Below are 16,268 nucleotides of genomic sequence, written 5' to 3' on the forward strand. Positions count from 1 at the left end.
TCCAGAAGGACAGGAGATTTGCAGGCGCCAGAGAGAAAGGGTTGCAAAGGTTGGGCAAGCGGGGGCTTTGGCTCTTCTGAGCCTGGAGCAGAAGGACTTCCTCGACACTCGTGGTCTTCCATCCCTCTGAGTTACCCAGGGTTATGCCCAGTGTCACCAACAGTAAGAATCAATACAAACCTAATAATAATACAATATACAACAGTGGATATCAAAAACCAAAAACTTGCTACCAAAATAAAGATGTTAAAGCTTATCTTAAGTGTGAACTCACTTATGCTTGTCTATAGGGAATAGAGAGGGAGAGAAAGAAAAGCCAGAAATAATTGGGGATGGGAAGGGAATGCATATCTATCAAATATATATTTATATCATATCTGTATATGTGTGTGTGTGTGTATATATATATACACATATGTGTATATATGTGTGTGTGTGCTTGTGTATGTGTATATATATGTATGTGTATGGGTGTGTATATATATATATATGTTTGTGTGTGTATATGTATATATATGTGTATATATTTATATGTGGAGGTGCATATATATGTATATACATACACATACATATACACATGTACATATACATATACACACATATACACACACACACACATGCACCCGCGTATTAAAAAAGAAAAACTGGTGCTACAAGGGTTGTTCAAAGGGCTGGGTCGCTGGTCCAGCTATTGGTGTTGATGGTTCGGTCATTCAGAGGGAGGTATTTTTAGACCTACTTCCATTGTCTCTCAAGCACCCTCATTCATCCCCAGTCATTCAGGAACCAAGTTACATAGGAGGGGTCAGGGGACACAAGGTGGAGGCTTGACATTAGAAGATGGAAACTTGACATGACTCTGGCTAACTTACATATGTAGGCCTAAAACAGTAACCACACAATATAAAAGCAGTTAAAAAAAAAATCAATACAAACATAATAATTATCACATATAAAACAGTGGGTATCTATATCAAAATAGCAGGGCAGCTATTTGCAAAGAGGGGGAAAAAAATAAAACTTAAAACTTAAAAAAATAAAACTTACTACTTAAAATAAAATATTAAAGCTTATCATATATCTTAGTTTTCTTATACTTATCTATAGCAAATAGAGAGGAAGAAAAAAAGTCAGAAATGGTTGGGGAAGGGGAGGGAATGCATTCTAAAATAAAAATTAGAAAAGCTGGGGGTTTCGCTACAATATGAAAAGGAAAATGCCCACCAATTGCATATACGGCTTTAGAATTTTTCAAGAGGAAAACCCTCTTTAAAGGATGCAATTATTTTATACTAAAGCTTTTCCTTTTCATGTTTAGATATAATTAATTGTATTTAGATTATCATTTGCAAATAATAAGATTAGTTAAACTGTTTATCTAAGTATCTGTATACAATTGCCAGCAGTAAGCTTCTTTCATACCATGTACCTTTTAAGAAGAAATTTGCATGCTATTGCCATACAGGGAGGTGCATACTATTTAACTGGAGTTTTACTTTTGGATTTTCTTAATAAAAATATTTATAATAAGACTTTAAGATTTTTTTAAAGACTAGAATCTCTATCCAAACATGAACTAAAGTTCTTTGAAAATTCCTTTTATTTTCCAAAAGATATGGAAACCGTTTTCTTCAGTTCTGCAGATGTCACAGTAGACAACCATAGAGTTCAAAGTCAACATCCATTTATTTTATGATTTTTGTTGTTATGGAACTAATTAGGAACTCCAGTCATGGACAAGAACCCCATCTATTTTTCGGGATAATTCAGTGACTGCATAGTTTGCTGTTTACTTTCAGTTCTGTTAAAAGATAATGCTAGCAAATAAATGGTGGAGCTTAAAAGCAAAAACCCAACAAGAGGTGGCAAAAGGGCTGAGAAGAATAAATAAATAAATATTAAAAAGATAAAAAACCTGTGGTCAAAGAAGTTAAGGATGATATGGAAATTGCTGAAAGACAAACTTCATGTGTAGAGGCTGGGTACATCTACATGTGAAGCTACGTTGCCGTCACAATGCGATACAGCGACATAGCATCCTTGGGTAAAAACCATGATGCTCCAGCTACATCACTAACCTAGAGCACAGTTAATTAGTTTACTCAGTCCTAAAAATCAGCACAATAACACCCTGTATTGTGCCATGTGTGCTGCACACAGTTATTTTACATTGCCAGAGCGGTATACTATAACCAGGGAGCATGGTGCTACAGTGTTGTAGCTGAAGCATCATGGTTCTTACCCAAGGATGCTCTAGCTTAGTACCTGTAAACACAAATTATCCTACGGTGGACTTTTTTTACTCTGCAGCAAAACACATCTAGATGTTGATAGGACTGTCTGGGATATGAGGATGCTTTAGTGCAGAATCTGCCTGCCAGCTAGACCCACACTGAAGTACTCCTGTGCCCCAGCCAGCCCCTCCACAGCATGTTGTGCTGGATCAGAGCAGAACCAAGCAGGCAGACTGACCCCCTAGACCCCTTGCCAGCTTGGGCTGCTCTGATCTGGCTCCATGTTCTGTGGTCCCAGGCACACATTCAACATGGCTCCTGGGAGCAATAAACTCCAGTGCGATATGCACCAGAGTTTATTTCTGTACATTAATTACACATGTAGTTCCACCCACTATCTAGCAAATTATTACAGGATAAAATTTGGGGTACATTATTCTGAAGTAATCATGTTGTGTTGGCATGGCCTAGTTATTCCCTGACAACAAAACAAATACTTTATTTCAGTTTTATAAAGGTGATGATGTTGAAAATGGAGGCTTGGAAATGGAAATTACTATCTCCAACTCAAAAAAATCTTAACGCACACAAACTGGCAGACTAGAGAATGTCCATAATTTTGGAAGAAGGTAAAGGTGCAGTAGCACCTTTAACAAATCTCACAAGTTTGGTGGTAATACCATATGACTGAAGAACTACAAATGAACTGTTAGTTTAGAATCCATGCATATTAGTATGCAAGACACTGAAATAAAAGAATAAATGCATTTGAAATAAAATAATACTTAGACGAGCAGAAAATGTTATGAAATGCAGCATGATTTTACCATAGACTATGCCTATGTCTTTCTTTTAAAATAATTTTTAGACAAAAGGAATAGAGTAGATGGGACCTGTCTTGATCTTATTAGAATATCTGTTACAGTGCCACAAATCAAAGTATTATTTTAACTGAATATGATGGGGATTAGAACAGATATTGTGAAGAGGGTAAAATATTGACTGAAGTGGAAGAAGCAATGGGAAAGGTTTAAAGGAAAGTATTAGGCTGGATAGAGGCTACTGGAAACTTTCTGAAAGATCAGTCTAGAGTTTATTAATGACCTTGGCAGAAAAGTATGAGTACTAATGAAATCCACTGATGGTATGAAGTTGGGAAGCATCATCAATGCAAAGAAAGTTCCAAATATCCTACAGGAAAAACTGGATGACCTTGAGAAGCAAAGTAATAAAAATGGAATGAAATTTAATAGGATCATGTTCAAGCTTATAACAAGAATTTCCTTCCACAATTAGGGGACTCTTCAGTTCCTGAGCATCTAAGTAGTCCTTCTCTTCAGCGTTTCCAGTCTGAAAATGAAGCCTGAAACCCCTTTCAGTATGATTACTGTCTAAAATGTAGCAGGGAGTAAATACCCCAAAAGGCAATGAACTACTACTTATGCATATGGACTGGTTTGGCACAAGAACAAATAGTTCCATGAATAAATGAAGTCTAGAAATTAGAGAAGGAGGTATCTAATGACTGGAGGGGGTGAACTCCTAAAACAACCTTCCAATAACAATAATAGGGATAAGGAGACTAATTACTACTGAGATGGACATTAATTTATTAGTAGAATTTTATGATATGGGTGTGTAACAGGGGTCTCTCTCAGGACCAGTCTCCCATTGGCCTGCCCACCTGTTTCTGGGCCAACAGCCCACCTCCACGTCCTTCATGTTTTGTTGTTTCTTAATTGTTTATAATAAGGCGGGAGGCTGCCCATTCTTTCTCCGATGCCAGGGGGCACTCTCTGCAGCTCCATTTCTCCCCTAGATCACAGCCCAAGCCTCGCAGATGGTATCCAGGTGACACAATGCTTCTGGTCCACAGCTGGACCAAGCTTAACTCTCGTTGTCAGGCTTCAGACAATACATTCATACCACCTTCCTTTCACTAGGGCCTCTCACACTCCACTCCGTCTCACAGGGTCTCTTTCATGCATCGACAACTTGCATCGCCTTGCTCCCTCTCAGAGCAGGCCATAAGCTCTACCTAGCACACACCTTGGGTGGCAGATATAACATTTTTTGGGTCTCTCCTGCGACCCTCACCTGGGTCTCCAATTACCTGACCCTCACTTGGCCCTCCAATTACCTGACCGGGTCCAAGCTGGCCCTGGCCCCTCCCGGGGCAATTCTACACAGATTCACACACACATACAGAGCTCCCAGCCCTCCGGTTTACCTCTCTCACTGGGGATCCACACCTGCCCCCTCACTGGGGCTCCACATCTCTGCCCCCTCACCAGGGTCCCAGAGATTCTTTCCCCGGTGGGGGCTTAGGTGGCCCTAGCTATGCCTGGCCCCTTGTACCACAGTGTTGTGGGGGCTAGGGGTTAAGGCACCCCAACCCACCTTTCACCAGGATAGTAACTAGCCTGGTATTTCCTGGGGGCTCCCACACCACTGGGAGCCTCACCAGGCCATGCACTCCTGTCAGGGTAAAGTTTTAGGTCATTCCCAGGACCAGGAGCCTCAAAACCATCCCCCTAAACTCCTCCTCTTACCACTAAGATGTTTCATACAGCCTTTCAGCCAGGCAGTGTTTCTGCCCAGCCTGCAAGCAGCAAACTGCTCTGTTTATGTAGGTGGCCAGAGTTCTAAAATGGCCACCGTAATCAAGCACCTGCTGGATGTTTGGCTCAGCCCTTAAAGTGGCAGGCACCAACAGTGCCCTGCCACAAGGTGCCTGTTAAAGGTAAGGCATCAGGCTATTTCCAGATTTGGTCCATGTAAAAACAAATAGCACAACTTTGCTCATACTGTATGCAGGATAGCAGTGAACACTTTTCAAAGAGTATCTGATCTTTCAGGTTGATGGGTACTCTAGCCTTATCCAACAATTCAAGTATGTGTGAGACTTTTAACATATTAATAGTTCCATTAACCCACTACCCAAGAACTTGTAGGTCTTAAACTGGAAAGACTCACCTCCTCCATAGTTTCATAGTTGGTAGGGTCGGAAGGGACGTGAGCAGATCATCAAGTCTGACCCCCTGCCATGGCAGGAAAAACTACTGGGGTCAAATGACCCAGCAAGGTGTTCATCTAGTCTCTTCTTAAAGACCCCCAGAGTAGGAGCCAGCATCACTTCGTTTGGAAGTTGGTTCCAGATCCTAGCCACCCTGACAGTGAAGTTGCACCTCCTGATGTCTAGTCTGAATCTACCCTCTGCCAGCTTGTGATCATTACTTCTGGTCACTCCTGGTAGTGCTTGGGGGAACAGGGACTCCCCCAGTGCCTGCTGGTTCCCTCTGACTAGTTTGTAACAGGCCACTAGATTGCCCCTCAGCCTTCTCTTGTGGCGGCTAAACAGGTCCCTTAGCCTCTCCTTGTAGGGCCTGCCCTGCTGCCCCTTTATCATGTGAGTGGCCCTCCTCTGGACCCTGTCCATGTTGTCCACATCCCTCTTGAAATGCGGCGCCCAGAACTGGATGCAGTACTCCAACTGCAGCCTGACCAGTGTTGCATAGAGGTGGAGTATCACCTCCTTGGACCTGCTTGAGATGAATCTGTGGATGCATGACAAGGTACAGTTGGCCTTCTTAACTGCATCCCCACACTGCCAGCCCATGTTCATCTTGGTATCAATAGTGATTCCAAGATCCTTTTCTGCCTCTGCACTGATGAGAAGGGAGTTCATCAGCCTGTAGGTATGCTGCTGGTTCTTCCTCCCCAGGTGCATCACCTTGCACTTGTCAGTGTTGAAACCCATCCTGTTCTCATCTGCCCACCCCTGTAACCTATCTAGGTCTGATTGCAGCCTATTCCTCCAGTCTAGCATGCCCACATCCCCCCACATCTCAGCAAATTTGAACAGGGTGCTTTTTACCCCCCTTATCCAAGTCACTGATGAAGATGTTGAACAGTGCAGGCCCAAGGACCGAGCCCTGCAGAACCCCTCTGCTCACATCCCTTGAGGTCGAAAATGACCCATCCACCACCACTCTCTGGGTGCGGCCCTCCAGCCAGTTAACAACCCATTTGACTGTGTAGGTGTTGATTCCACAGTCCCCTAGTTTTTTCATGAGAATGGGGTGAGAGAGAGTGTCGAAGGCCTTCCTGAAGTCCAGAAAGACTACATCCACTGCTACCCCACATCTAAGGATTTTGTGACCTGGTCATAGAAGGACCTGCCTCTAATGAACCCGTGTTGGTTGCCCCTAAGCACAATCTCCCTTGCTGGCCCCTCATGTACATGTGCCAGAATAATTCTCTCAAAAAGCTTACCCAGGATCGAGGTAAGACCAACTGGCCTATAGTTCCCCAGGTCCTCCTTCCTCCCTTTTTTGAAGATGGGAACTACATTGGCCCTCTAACCCAGAGCACTAAAGTGTGTCCCTCCTCTGACCTTCTGCTACTTGATAAGGATGTGTATTCCTCCTTGATGTAGAGCGCCACACCCCCACATTTCCTTCCTGTCCTGTCCCTCCTGTACAGCCCTTGATATTTACCGCCCAGTCATGTGTTGAGTCCCACCACATTTCCATGAACCCCACTATGTCTGGGTTGGTGTCAGCTAGCAGGAGGGTAAATTCCTCCTGCTTGTTCCCTTTACTACGAGTGTTTGTGTAGAGGCATTTGAGGCCTCCTGAAGATGTGTGCACTGGCCCCCTAATCTCAGTATTTCCCTGGCCCCTGTTGCTTACCTGGGTGTTTGTTCTGCTTGTCATCAATCTAGGCTGGGCTGTACTTGTGGGTGCTGCTTAGTTTAGTGGTCTAAGGCTTCTTCACCCTCATCTTACCCTTCTCCTGATGAGCCCAGCAGAGGAGATTAGCCAATCTGGAAGAGAACTCCTTCCCCGCTGTGCGGGAGCAGGTGAACCAGCGGGCTGTGGAGCTCACTGGGCTGGCCCCCCCACAGGAACGCCTTCACCCCGACACCGGAAGGTGGGGCAAACATTTACCTCTTGCAGGTGTGTGGCAGGAGAGTCCGGCTCAAAAGGAGCGCCGGAACGGGGAGCAGGACCGGAAGTGCCACAGCGAATGGCGGACACCAGTGAGGAGGCGGAGGGGCAGATGCGTGCCGCCTGAGGCCAGATCCGCACATTTTGGCGCAGCGGTAAGGCTCCACTGAGGTGCGAGTGAGAGGCAGTGACCCAGAGCGGAGACAGGTTGACTGCAGTGTGCCGGAGCGTCTGGCTTTGGCAGGAGCAGGGCAAAGGAAAGCTCTAAAGGTCAAAAAGGGTGGACGGACTGTTGGCGGTGTGTTCACAGGGTTGAGTCGCAGGGTGGGCCCAGAGGGAGGGCTGAGGATGCCCATTGAAGAAGGCCCCAGAGAAAGAAGCAGGACCCTGCTTGAGGAGAGAGCGGGGCTCCAGATATGGCCGCTTTAGGCAGAGGTGGCATTGACATTATCCCTCCACCAGTTCTGGTGAGGTTTGGACTTACACTAGAAGAGGGAGCCATAGAGAGGTTTCTACGTGATGGCATGGGCGAGGGTGTAGGGGTGGAGGAGCCCTCACCAACTCCCCGATGGACACAAGGTCTCATTTCTGGACGTGCATGCGCCAGACAATCCATCTGAACCAGGAATCATCAAAGTCATGGCAGGAGAGTTCGGGGCATGTACCCCGGAGGGTGAGCGTCTTGTATCACTGCATGCAAGCTAATTGCCCTTGCTGAGAAGTGAGGTATATTATCTTAATGTTCTGTGCTACAAGCATCTGCTTCCAGTATCCAGCCTGATTTTGATCACCACAGAACTATCTGTGTGTATATATGTAAAGAGTCTTCAACTGAACATTTGCAAGATAGCATTTTCCACCCTAAAAGACAAGATTGCTTTCTTAACAGAGTCCCCCTGTATGAGTGGAATCTCAAATAGTTCTTCAAACCAGCAGTGCATTCCCCCACTAGTGCAAAAAGACTGAGGTGCAGCTCAGTTGAGGGCTCCATAATTCTACTGTACCTCCTTCTTTTTAAACCATTGGCCTTGTCCCCCACATATTATTCTGCCAAAACTACTTTGCTTTCTTATAGTTAGGAACCTACTCAATTTGCAGTTTCATCCATTTCCCCAGAAGGAGCCAGTAGTTCTCATGGTCACTGTAGCCTGGCCATGCAGCGCCCCAGGGGGGAAGAGAAGAGGAGGGCTACCAGCACAAAGAAGACCAGTCAAGATGGCTGCCACCCCTTTTCCTCACTAATCAGTGTGGCCCTGCCCCTTTCAGCAAATCAGTTATTCCAGACCTTGGGGGCTCAGACAATGAAGAAATTCTTCTTTATGTCCCATCAGTCTTGCAGGAGGTTATAACCATTTGACCTTGTCATGCCTTGGGGTACTCTGGTAAACAATCTTTCCCCCAGATCCTGGTGAACATCCCTGATAAACTTATAGGTAGCCATCAGATCACCTCTGAGCCTGTGCTTTTCCAGGATGAAGAGTCCCATAGCTCTCAGCCTGTCATCATAATGTCTGTTTTCCTGACCTCTGATTATGTACATGGCTCTTCTCTGGACTTTATCAAGCTTCTCTACATTACTTTTGAATTGTGAAGCCCAAAACTGGACACAACATTCCAGCTGCAGTCTCACCAAAGCCAAGTACAACTGGAGAATGCTGTCCTGGGATTTGCTTGAGAAGCATCTATGGATGCAAGCCAGCGTTTTGCTTGCTTTACTAGCTGCAGCATCACAATGAAGGCTAATGTTCATCTTGTGGTCAGAAAAACATTTACAGCTGTGTCTGTCTGAATCATTGACCACAAGAGTTCATAACTCCAAGTCTCTTTCATCCATAGTACTAGCCAGTGTAGCACTGCCAAGGCTATAAGGATGTTTCAGGTTTTTCTTCCCAAGGTGGAGAACCTTGCATTTTTTGGTGTTAAACACCATCAGGTTCTCATCTGCCCATTTTCTGAGGCTGTCACTGTCAGCCTGGATCGCCCCCCTGTCCTCAGGTGTGAATGCTTTACCCCAGAGTTTAGTATCATTGGCAAGTTTGGCCAGTCCAGTTCTAACTCCAGTGTCCACATCATCAATGAAGATGTTGAACAATATAGGTCCAAGGACACAGCCTTGGTGGGGGGAGAGGGGCACTGGTCACAGGGCACCATGACGATTGACTTCCATCAACCACCACCCTCCGGGTCTGACCATGGGCCAGTTCCCCAGCCAATGGATTGTGGTGGACCTGAGGCTGCAGTTGGCCAGTTTTTCCAAGAGATGAAATGGGATACTGGGTTGAAGGCTTTTTTGAAGTCAAGATATATGACATCAATTTCCTCTCCCTTGTCCAGGTGATAGGTCACCTGGTAGTAAAAGGAAATAAGATTGGTCAAGCAAGACCTATCCATAACAAACCCCTGCTGGCCATCCCTCAGGATGTTGCTGTCAGCCAATCCATTAAGAATGGCCTCTTTGATAATCTTTTCTAAGACCTTCTGTGGGATGGAGGTCAAGCTGATGGGCCTGTATTTTGCCAGATCCATTTTCCTCCCTTTCTTGAAGATAGGCACCACATTGGCCTTCTTCCAATCTTCAGGTACCTCACCAGAGCACCAGGAGTTCTCGAAGATCCATGCCAGGGGCTATGATAGTAGCCAGCTCCTTGAGTACCCTGGGGTTTAGATTGTCCGGGCCAGTTGACTTGAAGATGTTGCGCCTCTCAAGGTGTTACTTCATAAGGTCAGCATTGATGGAGGGCAGGGAATCTCCCTCACCCTGGCCTCCCTGTCCCATAATGGGCAGGGGTGTCCCATGGGACTGATGAAAGACTGACACTTACCTCCACTCAATTCTTTCCCTCCACTATTTATAGTAACTTAGGAGGCACAGCAAGGCTATGCCTAGCTTGCCACTCCAGGAGACTTGTGGCCTGTGGCCAGGATCAAGTTGCAAATGGTGTCCTGCACCACCAAAATTGCTGACCCCGACTATAGGATATTCCAGCAAGTGTGTTTCTAAGTATCTAGAATGGAACAGATATTACCTATTTCCTTCACCTGAACCCTTTGGTTAATAGAATGTCTTTTATATATCCTGAGTGTCAAAGATCAGCTTTATTAAGATTGATATCAATTAGGACTGTGCAAAGTGGCTAGTATTCACTTCGGATTTCGATTTAGCCAATTCAAGAGACAGTGATTTGATTCAGTCATTTGAATCACTGTCCCAAATCAATTCAGCCAAATTTGATTCTGAGATTTGGCTGCTGCTGAATCAGCTGAATCTCTGAAGCATGCAGGCCCAATCCCCCACCCACTTTCCCATTCTTGGCAATGGCTGCCCTGCCTGTCCCAGCTCCCAGCTCTTTGGGAAAAAAAAGCACTCACCAGCTGCTGCCAGGTGGGGAGGTGATCCCTGCTGCCCCCACTGTCCCACACCATGTGGGGGACTCTGCCATGAGCCCCCTGACCTCTGCCAGCTGTCCCAGCCTCTGCTGTGGCTGCCCTGCCTGGCCCCAGCTCCTAGCCTTTAAAAACAAACAAACAAAAAAAAGCCCAGACTCACCAGTGCCTGCCTAGCAGGGGGGCAATCTCTGCTGCTTCCGACTTCCCTGCTCTGGATGGGGAGTGGCAGGGGTCCTCCATGGTCTCTCCCCACCCCCTGCTTACTAGCTCAGAGTCCAGGTCCAACTCCATGCTGCAGCTGGCAAGGACTGCCTGAATCACCAAAGCTTTCTGAATTGATTCAGAAAGCTTCTAAATCAGGGTGAATCTCTTCTGAGTTGAAACAGCACCCAAAGCTTCACACAGCCCTAATATCTATATGAGCTAGGTACCATGATAGGTAAAAGATTTAAAACACAGGCTTTCACCCTGGATTACATATGATGGGTACATCTGAGAAATTCCACATCAGTGCTGCATCTTGTGTGAATGGCAACGATCAAACCCCACACATTCTTCTCTTTTCACTCTTGCAATAGACACTTCCCTACATTTGGTAAATTCCAGTTAATTTGTAATTTTCATGTTCATTTTTCTTGGAGAGAATTTTTCTAGGCATTCCTTACAATAAAGAAATAGGAACTCTAGAGTGCATGGACTAAACTCATCCTGGTATAAGGGAATGTGGTATGGATAATAAAGGTGAAATTTTTTATCTGCACATAAAGTAATAAATTTAGCTATTCAAGCTGCCCCACCCTGGGTGAATCTACACACATGCAATTAGTACAGACCAATAAACTCTGGGCCAGTTTGCTCTGGAGTCAGCCACTTCCATCAGATATGTATACACACATTCTTGGGATTGCAGCAGTTAGACCTGGGATGGAGTAGGTCTGGGCTGGCAGCATGGATAAATTTAATATTTGCAGTAGTTTGTGTTATAAATGTGAGGACAGACAATGCACACAGGTGGAGTGCTACAAATCAACACAAACCACATTAAGATGACCCTGGATAAAATAAAAACACATTTGGAACTCTTCGATGTAAAGTATTTTGTGGTACAGTTGGTCAGTCTCTGCTGGCATCCCACAGGACTCCCCCATCTCTGCCCCAAAATAGTCCATCTGTGACTAATCCCTGGATTCTGTGCCCTTGAACCACAGGCCCTGTCCTGCATGTGATCTTCCCTTTTTAAAGCTTGGTGCAAAGGCATACTGTAGCTACTAGTTTCTGGACCATTGTGTTGGAAACATGTATGCTCACCCATTTACTCGCCATCAGAGCCAGGCTGGGCATGAGTGGATTGTGGCAGAGATGTCAGCTCATGGGCATAACCAGGACTGGCATCAGTGCTAGGCCAAAGCCAAGGTCCTGAAGCCATGATTCTGCATGTGAGGAAGATGCCCTGATCACAATTTCTCCTGGGGTCCCCATGGGCTCTCCTGGAGATCCTTTCCTGCACTGAAATCTCCTTTCACATCAGCAGTGTTGCAAACGATGACAGCCTTTTTTGCCTTCTTTGACTGTTTTACTGTTTATCCAACAAAGGAAAAGAAACTCCCTAGTTATACTGGACAGTCCTGCTGTTCCCTTTGACTATCCATGCTGACTTATTTTTTCCCAGGACATTTTTCCTGCCCAACTGCCATGTTCCTCTGTTTCATTGCTGATATATAGCCTCCCCAGTTGTCCTGTTTGTAAATTTGCCTCCCTTTTTAATTCCCCCTGTGGAAAAAATACTCAATTAAACATTGCTTTTTAAACATAATCTCTCTGCATTTCTCACTAGCAATAGTAAAACTACACTTTTAAGGCCTATCCACACATAATACATTGGAGATTGCCTTGTGCTCCCAGGAAATGCTGTTTTAACTTCTGAGCATTCCTAACTGTGTTCTTGCCCATTTATAAAATGAAGGACAAGAAACCAGTGGCCTAAGAAGCATAGTTGGTGTCCAAGGCAAACCATGCTGGAGAGCAGGGGAGTGGTGGGGAGGACACAGGTTCTGAGAGAAGGGGGTGGAGTGTTGAGAGGAGTGCAGATTCTGGGCAGGGGTTGGAATGGGATCTGAGATTGAAGGCAGGGGGCACGAGATATCAGAGTGGGGGTGGGAGGAGGCTATGAGAGGTGATAATCACTCATAACTGTTTGGATAACACTGGCCTTTTGGGGAGCAGCAGCTGGAACAAGACTTTAAGTTGTGTTTCAGCAAAGCTGCTAACCACAAGGCAGAATGATATATATTAAAAGTAACTTTGCAAATGCTTAGGCAAGTAGTTTTTAAACATACAATAGTATTGTTGTGAGATATATAGCTTTTATATATAAGATTTTGCTTATGAGTGTTTATGCTGAGTAACCATCTTAATTGTGTTAACCATTTTTCTGGAAAAAGCAGCAAGTAAATCTTGAACCAGCTATGGTGAGGCACAAGATAAGATAGAGGGGTCCAAAAAAGGTGGAGATGGTACAACATGGGACAGAAAAACAGATTGGAATGTGGAAAATAACATGCAACTGAGATGAGTATATGCAAAAGGGTGAATGGTGATCGGTAAAGAAACCCCCAGAGTCCACCCATTGACTGACAGAAGGGAGTTCATGGCCTTAGATATGCACTCATAGCAAAAAGGGATATAAATGCATAAAATACATAGGCAATTCCATGCTAATAAAGCAAACAGGTGAAGCTTGAAATAGGAGGAGAAATGGGTGGAACAGAAGAAGGGACGGAGGTGGAGTGAATGTTAATGAGTATAAACCAAAGTGTATACATGTGGACAAAACTATTGTTCAGGGCAGCTCCCCAGTTTGTTGTTTTTTGGGAGCTAGTCCAGAGCTATCTCCATTCTGAATAAAGCTGTTGTGAGCAATGTGTGATGGTGTTTACTCTGGCTAATGAGTAACAGGATCCATGGGCAATTGGATCATCATCTCCCTAGTCGTTGGGCACCACATGGAGTCAGGGTCCCACAATAATGACTCCAGGGATTCCACAGTCCTAGCTAACCTACTGGTGCCAGCATGTATGCTCTGCTCTCCCTGGCTGTTGCTTTTAGAAGTAGTAGTAGCTGGGGACTGTTTCAGAGTTCCCAGGATGGGAATCTGCTGGGGTGTGGACTTCATGTGGGTGAGAAGCAATTCCAGCAGCCCTCCTAAATTGGCACTTGGGACAGGTGCCCCTCTTGCCCACCCTAAGTTATGCTACCCCAAATAACTCCTTAAATGCAAATAATGACAGAAAAGTTTTGCAGCATGATCATATTATGGCATGCTCAAAAGCACTAGTTCAAACCAGCTACAACTCTACTGAAGGGAGTTAAGATAGAACGTTTAAATCAATTTAAGAAATATGTGTATTCAATCTGCCAAATCCATAGGACTACAGATAAAAGGCTGTTGGAGAAGTACAAGGGCATCACCACATGGGTGTATCTTTTTGAAAGGGTGGACTGTGTGTCAAGAGAGGGAAAACGGGTCTCTTCAAGGCAGTCTGCCAATGAGTTTGGCAACTGGGAGGAAAAAAAGCAAAGGTCATAGATGTGGACTGAAGTATATAAGGTTTCTGGAACAAAAACAACCTTTCATCTCTGAATCAGAACCGTGGACCCACATCCTAGGGATATTGTGCACGATCCTTGCTTTGATGAAAGCAAAACTGATTTTTTCCCCCCCTTATTCTGTTTTTAGATGCTATCCATTTATTTTTTCTCTTTCTAAAATAAATGAAACAGCATAGGTGGAACAATTATTTTGTTTATATGCAGCACTGGGGGAATGAGTATTGACTATCTAGCCTTGGAGTTGCTGGTCTATGAAGACTCTGCAGAACCTTGTCTTTAGCTGACAAGTGCTCATTTGCAGTTTGTTGGTGTGATGGTGTAAGGGGAGCCTTAAGCAATATTTGTTCTTTCCTGATCATGGGCCAGTCTACAATGGGCCAGACCCCAGGCATCCTGAAGGCTGTACTAGCTGTCAGTAGTACCCTGGAGTCATTCTAGCAGCTCTTGATTGATTGTAACTAGTTCTCTGTGACAGCTTAGTATTTGGCAATCACTGTTGGATGATTTTGACTAGTGAAACAAATCATACAATATCATTGCTGTTCCCTGGTGAAATGGATTCTGAAGCTTTTCAGGCCAGAATACTTGCATGTAGAAGTTTAAAATGTGTTTTCTCTAAATACTCACAATGTGATTTTGACATTAATTTTGACATCTGTGTTGAAGGTCATACTATATCTATGCACAACATGCATCATTTTTGCTTAAGCAATAATTTGAGGATATTTTGATTTATAAATACTCCAATATTGACGTTTTACAATGGGATGAATTTCACCCATATTTACTGATCTCAAGTGCCAAAAAAACACAACGTGGTAAAAATAGGAGGGTTTTCAGAAATAGTCAGGTAAAAAAACAGAATGGTATTGTAATTCCATATATTACGATAGGACCATTAATGGTTGTCAGGTGAGGGTTGATAAATATTTGAATCCACCTGTTAAAAAAACCCAGAAAGATATTGGCTATTGTATATCTCTTTCCTCTGAAATGACCCTGTGCAATCTGGTTTGTAAAGCTCAGGGAAGATGTGATTACTACTAAGGGTAGCATTTTATTATTTCTGTTATCTAGCCTTTTTTTGTTTTTGTGGGTTTTTTTGTTATCTACAGGCTTTTAGGATGGACCAGAGTATGGATAGTTGATCTAAGGAGGTGTCTAAGGAGGATAGGGTTTACCATGGAGAGAGCTCAGGTAAAGCTGGTACCAGTCACTGCCTGAGGTATCAAGTCAGGGTTTATAATGGTGTTGGTGTCACTGGGCATAACCCTGGGTAACTCAGAGGGATGGAAGACCACGAGTGTCGAGGAAGTCCTTCTGCTCCAGGCTCAGAAGAGCCAAAGCCCCCCCTTGCCCAACCTTTATAACCCTTTCTTTGGTGCCTGCAATCTCCTGTCCTTCTGGAAAGCAGGCGAGCTAAAACTGTTATCTGTGGAATGCAAGGGCACCGCTCGGAGTTAGAAAGGAGGAGGAAAAGGGAAGAAAGAGGGGGGCCAGCTGATGGAAAATCACTGACAGTGAAACTGACCGGGGTATAAAGATCCCATTGTTGCAGGGTTAGGCGTGCAGAATTTGAGACATACAGTCTCCCTGTGCCTTTTACTTGAGCTCAAATAAACTCTGTCTGCTTCTCTCCCAGTGTGTTTATTTGGCGCAACGCACACCGGGCAATGAACCCAATTGTTGCCTCCTTCAGGCACCTTGTGCCGGCAACAATGGGTTCATGGTTGAAGCAAGCATTGGTTGAGCTAGGAGGTCCAAATCAGGAACAAGAAAAGTCAGGGCAGGAACAAAGCAATCCAGGACAGAAACAGGAAGACACAGTCGTGGGAGCAGGGACCAGGTAGGAACTAGGCAAAGTAAAACTGGAGTATAGGTTTGGGTTAGACAAAGATACATGCAGGACCTAGGCAAAGAGTAAGGTACAGGTTCAGGTGGGATCTAGGTAGGAGCAAGGCACAGGTTTGCCTACAGCAAGGGCAAATAGGCTATAAGAGCTCCAAGCAGGCCAGGAGGTGCAGACAGGCAGTCTGTTTGCTCAGGCAGCATTTTAGTGTTTCCTTGGGGCTTATGAGGCCTGAAC

The sequence above is a fragment of the Crocodylus porosus genome, unplaced genomic scaffold (assembly GCF_001723895.1).
Source record: "Crocodylus porosus isolate Cpor-Errol unplaced genomic scaffold, CroPor_comp1, whole genome shotgun sequence".
Lineage (NCBI taxonomy): Eukaryota > Metazoa > Chordata > Crocodylia > Crocodylidae > Crocodylus > Crocodylus porosus.